The sequence below is a fragment of the Octopus bimaculoides genome, chromosome 4 (genome assembly GCF_001194135.2).
Source record: "Octopus bimaculoides isolate UCB-OBI-ISO-001 chromosome 4, ASM119413v2, whole genome shotgun sequence".
Lineage (NCBI taxonomy): Eukaryota > Metazoa > Mollusca > Cephalopoda > Octopoda > Octopodidae > Octopus > Octopus bimaculoides.
The window spans coordinates 34757857-34764405 of NC_068984.1; positions in this window are offsets into that span (position 1 = coordinate 34757857).

The following is a 6549-nucleotide window of genomic DNA, read 5'->3' on the forward strand; positions in this document are numbered from 1 at the left end:
AAGAAGAAGAAGAAGAAGAAGAAGAAGAAGAAGAAGAAGAAGAAGAAGAAGAAGAAGAAGAAGAAGAAGAAGAAGAAGAAGAAGAAGAAGAAGAAGAAGAAGAAGAAGAAGAAGAAAAAGAAGAAGAATTTTATTTCATTCCATTGGTATTATTTAGCTAGATGAATTTTTCACTTTTTCATGCTCTATTTTCATCTTTATAAGCCATCATGTGAAGATATATATGTCATATATTCTTTAAAACTTCTTGCATTGACATATTTTTGCAGTTGTACATACATACGCATAGAGATATACATGGTCGCTCTCTCTCTTTCTGTCTTTCTTTCTTTCTTTCTGTCTCCCTCTATTTATAATGATATATATATGTATGTATGTATATATATAATATATTTTCCCACACGATGTGTGCGTGTATGTGAGTATCTCTGTGCAGTTATGCAAATATTCTCATATGTATATATATCGAGAGACATACTTATATACAATTTATACTACATAGAATACTAATGATAGGAAGTTTTCGAAATATTTATGAGGTGAAATCATATTCACATAGATGAAGAAGACATCAAAAACAATTGAACAAATAAAATGTGCATAAATATGAAATAAATTTTATTGAAAAGAAATGTTTTAAACCTAACAGGTTGTCATGGATTCACTATGAATTCCTGAACCAAAATTTTGAGTAACCTCTATGCATTTTAATTATACAGTTATTATGAAATATTACTCTATATTAAATATATTTCAGATTAATAGATTGAAACCAGTAATGCTGACAAGTAATATAGAAATAATGGCTCTGCTCACGACATCTTCATAAACTTAGATATTTTCAAATTATAATTACTAAATCATGTTGAAAACATTTTCAGAGACAGAATCCAGTAGATATTCATAACAATAGAGATATTGGGGTATATATATAGATATTTACATTAGTTAGTTGGCTAAATAATCCCAGAGGGGAAATATGGCAAATTTAATTGAGACCAATATATACTGTTGTTTAAACTGTCTTGTGATATATAGCAATGCCAATCTACAGCCGTATATCAAATTTGGTAGTAGGTATGCCATTAAATATTTTAATAGATTTAGCCCCATACAATAATTCTCTCTTGTTTGATTGCTCTGTATAAGAATTACATTTTGATTACTTATGTAGTGGCATACGAAAATATGCTGATAAACAGAATCCATTAACTAGATTATTCTTATATATCATTCTGTCAACATTTTAAAATCTAACCCCGTCGAGATTTGAACTCAGAATACTGATAAATATTGATTAATTCTGTAAAACATTGACAATGGTGTGTTTTTTCCTGAGCAGTTTTACCCTTTACAATAGAAAAAAGAATGAAATAAAATGTTATATACATATATTGAACGTTGTAGATTAACTAGTGCCCTTTATCTTCAAAATTGCTCTCATAATTTGTCTTTTCTCTCAATTGCCTTCCAGTATCATAAACAGCATTTTGTATTGGACACTTCAATATCACTTTATTAGTGTCTCCACCTTCCTCGGCATTATTTGATTTAACAATTTCACTTTATTTATTTACGTTCACGGAAACACTCCGAGTTAAGAAGTTTCATTCAATCTGTTGAACACATTTCATTATTCATTGATATTTTGTCAATGTCACTTTGAAGTATATTAATTTCACTGAAGATTACATATTTACAGATATTATAAACATGTCCTTGCGGCATTACTTTTCTTCTTGATTGAGTATGATGCAAACTCACCATACTTGGATCGCACAAAATATATTGCTTCTTGGCTACAGTATACCATAATATTCATTGAAGTCGTTACAGAAAATGAGATCAATCAATGAAATGTTCATACTTTAATCTTCGTCATCTTATGTAAAGTTTCATTTTGTTTGTTGTATACTTGCAAATATTAGAAAACTTGTATAAAATATATACACACAGAAGGAACTTCAGAATTACATAAACCTCTCAGCTCTTTTGCTTATAGCAATATAACTAAACAATGCGTTAGCTCCTTATTTTCAGACAATATACGGATCGATGTTTATCTTTACTTATGGAAATAACTTAGAAACTACTTCGTATTTATTCGTCGTCATCAAAAATTAGATTTACATACTATGAAAATATATTTATTTCTCTTACTGTAGGTTTTTCCCTACGGTGTGAAATGTAAAGCAGTTGCATTTAGATATACAACACTAAAATAGAATTGACATGAATTAAATATTCTAATGATGTAGCTGCTACACAAAATGAATTTGTTTTGTTATGTTCATGTTTATAGACGTAAGAATGTGTATTATCTCATGCTCACCGCTATATTATCTACTAAAACTCATACAGATTTGTAGGTTCCTATAACGGATCGGTGGGGTACTCTCTATTGATACGTTCCGTTACTCGTTGTGTTCAATATAATCAGTTATCTAATGATGTGTACTCGTTTGACTATACTGTGCATCCTCACAGGGTTAATAAAACTGTGAGTAGTCAAGTACTAGAGAAGGGGACAGAGCATATTAAACTTCTTCATTACACCTGTGTTGGAAAATAGAGTTAAACATTCCTAAAATGGTTATATCTGCTGGTAAGATGTCTTGCGATATTTATCTAAGCTTTTGGTCTCAAATCACGAGAAGCCAAGACAACTTTGCTTTACATCGCACAAAGGTCAATAAAATAAATTACCACTGAAGCAACACCTTTAATGTAATCCACTATACTATTTTTGAAAAAAACATTGTGTGGCGGCGTGCCAGTATAAGACTTTTAGCTGTTTATTCTTGTTGCATTGTTGATATATTGCATCTGGCATTCATTATATTTCCTTTACATTAAAAGTGCACAACAGATGTTTCTGTACAGCCTTGACAATACTGTCTTTTTATGGGAATAATCATTCGAAGCTACATCATGCACGATCATATTTATTGTTGCTGTTGTATTTAGGCTTATGTCAGCTCTGATTAAGCTAGTCCACAATAATTGTTTCTCTTGCAATAACCATTCCCTCTTCTTTTGAGACAATCTAGTAAAAAGATCCTTATCTAATATAGTCTTTCTTTTCAAGCCGATGTATTGCTGGAATAGAGTGTATCTGCTACTGCTTGCTATTTGCGCAACGTTGTGAAGAGGAATGTGATTCAATGAATTTTCAGCGATATTTTACTGCTGAATCTAGCAGTTCAAGTTATAGATCCTCAGGTTTGCTCGTCCTGCTTTATGTTCTATTTTTCCTATGAATATACGGAAAATGCGCGCACGTGTGTGTACTCACTCATTTGCTTTGGAATAACATTATTGTATGTTCCTTGACGATCCAGTATTTATTTGATACAATGGATTTTTGAAGCCAAAAAAGAAAACAAAACTGCCGACGAATACCTACATATGACAAGTGGCTTCTCGAATTATGACTTCTAGATACATAATGATATTGGTATCGGGAGTGAATGGAATATTAAATAATTTCAACATATATGGCTTAAATATTAGTAAAGCATTTTTATTGATCGAGTACAATATAAAAAAAATATATCTTTTTCTTGTTTTATGTACTCTTTTGCGGAGACAGCTTCTGTAAGGATGCCTTCACTTCAATCTGCGTACTAGGAAATTTAATGTCCTTAAATTAAGGACATTCGATTATTTTAATAATCTTAATTGTTTCTAATTCCCTCTTGTTTATTTTTCCAACTTTACCGTCGTTTGTGTAAACATCTCTTTGATTTGCCTATTTACCCCCCCCCCCCCCCACAAAATATCTTCTGTGTTATAATTGTTTCACCTCCTCTCTTGTTCAATAATATTATTTTGTACTCTCAAAATTCTCAATGCTATTTGTTCATTAAAACCCGTAAATATTTTCGATCAATCCAACATAAGGTTATTGTCAGGAAAATTACATGTCTCGTCTACATGAAAGCGGAGTAATTGTTTCCACTTGGTGAAAGTTTCTACCCTGTTATATAAAACACTGTCCTAAATTAACGATGATGAACTCAAAGTAACACTTGGCATATTGGGCTGCTTTCTACATGACAACTGATATGTTGTTTCAGATAGTAGAATTAATCTACGAAAGGTTAAGTGATGTGGTCTCCAACTCATATGACTGGCTACTAGTCATGAATTTGTTACAGAATCAGACGTTGTTTAATAGACAAATCTGTTAGATTGAAGTCATTGAGCCAATTGAAATACTGTATGAAATCTAAACACTTAAGTGATTATTAGTGAGATGCAATTTAAGATCTGCAGAATTTGAAAATAAATCGGTGAAATATTGATCACCATAATATAAAATATCCAACTTTATGTTAGTTATCTGGATGGATAAACGAACAAGTATTAATAGTGTTTTAAAATTGCAATCTGAGTTCTTTTTGAAATTTAATGCGTACATTTAGTCATACAAATACATAACGATATAACAAGGTACGTATGAAAACATAAAATTGAACGTTAGATATCGCAGCGACGGAGGAACAGAAACTTCTCGAAAGATGCCCGATGATATATGAGTCAAATTTCACAGACGTTCCAGAGTCGCACTCGCCGAAGGAGATACAGCTAACGAGTCATTCGACAGTTTGGTAACTGCACTCACGACACCATGGGTAAAACATCTCAGTATAAAATGAGGTGGACACACACACACACACACACACGCACACACACACACACATACACACACACATACACACGCACACACACACACGAAAATAGACGTACACATACACACACATACACATGCACACACACATATGAGATATTTATGCGTATTCATATGTGCAAGCGTCCACGTATAGATGCACACTCACCCACTGAAACAAAGAGTACATCTAATTAAAATGTTAGAATTTCAGCCGTTACTCGTATGCGAATGTGAAATAAAAGCTTGTGAAATAAAAGCTATTTATTTTAGATGCCTATGTAGTGACATATAGAAACAGTCTACTCTCGGTGCACTTATTCTCACCCCAACGTAACATCTAAGATATGACACTTGGGGATGGAAGAGAGAAGTTTACCAGCACTCAGTCCATATGCATATTCTGCCGAGTAGAATGGGGGAAAAACTGCTGAGGCGGGAATAATAAACGCTCACCAGGACTGAAAAGCAGGATGCTGTTACTCTGAGGCCAACCAACGAACCACTACACAATGGTTAGTGTTTTTACATCTGTTTAAATCTACACATTTAGAGTCGCCAACAATATATGGACTTGGCCATTTTAAAATTTTATATGATAAAATAGCCTGTCACACACATTACAGAAAAGAAATAAGAAATAATGATAGATTGGATACATTTCATAACTGGCTTACTAATATGGACAAGAATCAACAGTTACACTGGAGAAAAAATAAAAATAAAAGTAAGTTGCAGAAAGAAGTATTCCTATTTATTTCAACAACATATATAGCCTGAGCATACAAATTCTTTTCTTTGATTGCTAGATTTCGAGAATTTGTCAATTAATTACCAATGTTTCCAAATAAATAATGTTATCCGCATGTAGAGACTCTGATGGGAGTAACAATCTATAGAAAGGCGTTACATATCCTAGATTAAGGCGGTTTAATGTATTTTCTGCTAAAACTTTCCTGCAGCGAATAGTACGCTTGATCAACAATAATGAATGGAACAGATACTCTTGAAATAATAAACCACTCGCTAAGATATTCAAAAGGAGGGTAATTACTAATAAAATACAACATACATATATCATATCAAGCACACATAGTATCAGACAAATGAATACACATTCTCATACATATGTAACGTAGTCATATATACGTAAATATAATTATGTATATCTATGTAAGAATAATGGTAATGTCATAAAAATAAATATATATAAAGAGGAATTATAATTTCACATTTCGTGTAGATTCATATTCTAATAGAAACATACTTATATTTAAATAGATATGAAAATTTCTAAATAAAGATCAAGGAGATCAGAAATCTCAAGTTGACTCGATGCAAGTTGAATATAACTCTAGAGAATATAGTATTATCTTACAGATTAAATATTTGTTTTTAAGTTTTCGCTAATTAACGTGAAAGGTCACTCTTATAAATTGATTTTGTGAAACTGCCATTCTTCCCTATAGCTTCAGTTCTGAAAGAAAAAATAAATATGTGTGTATGCGTATGTGAATGCTTGTGTTTGCGTGTGTGTGTGTACGCGCGTGTGTATAGGTGTCCGAGCATTATTACGTGTATGGATGTAATAGTCTAATAGAGCGGTTCGCCTGTGAAACCAAACATGAGGATGTTCTTGAAGCGGTGAAATTGAAATTACGGAGACATTCAACATTGCTTGGAACTGCAAGAATTCTTCGCAGGGTTCTTGAAGCATGATCAGTAATACAAGTGTCACCATAGTCTGTGGCTGTGGACAGCTGACATTTTCCATAATACCCAGCGATATAATAGTAATAAGAAGAAGAAAAAGAAAAAGTATGTGTATGTATATATATATATATATGTGTGTGTGTGTGTGTGTGTGTGTGTGTGTG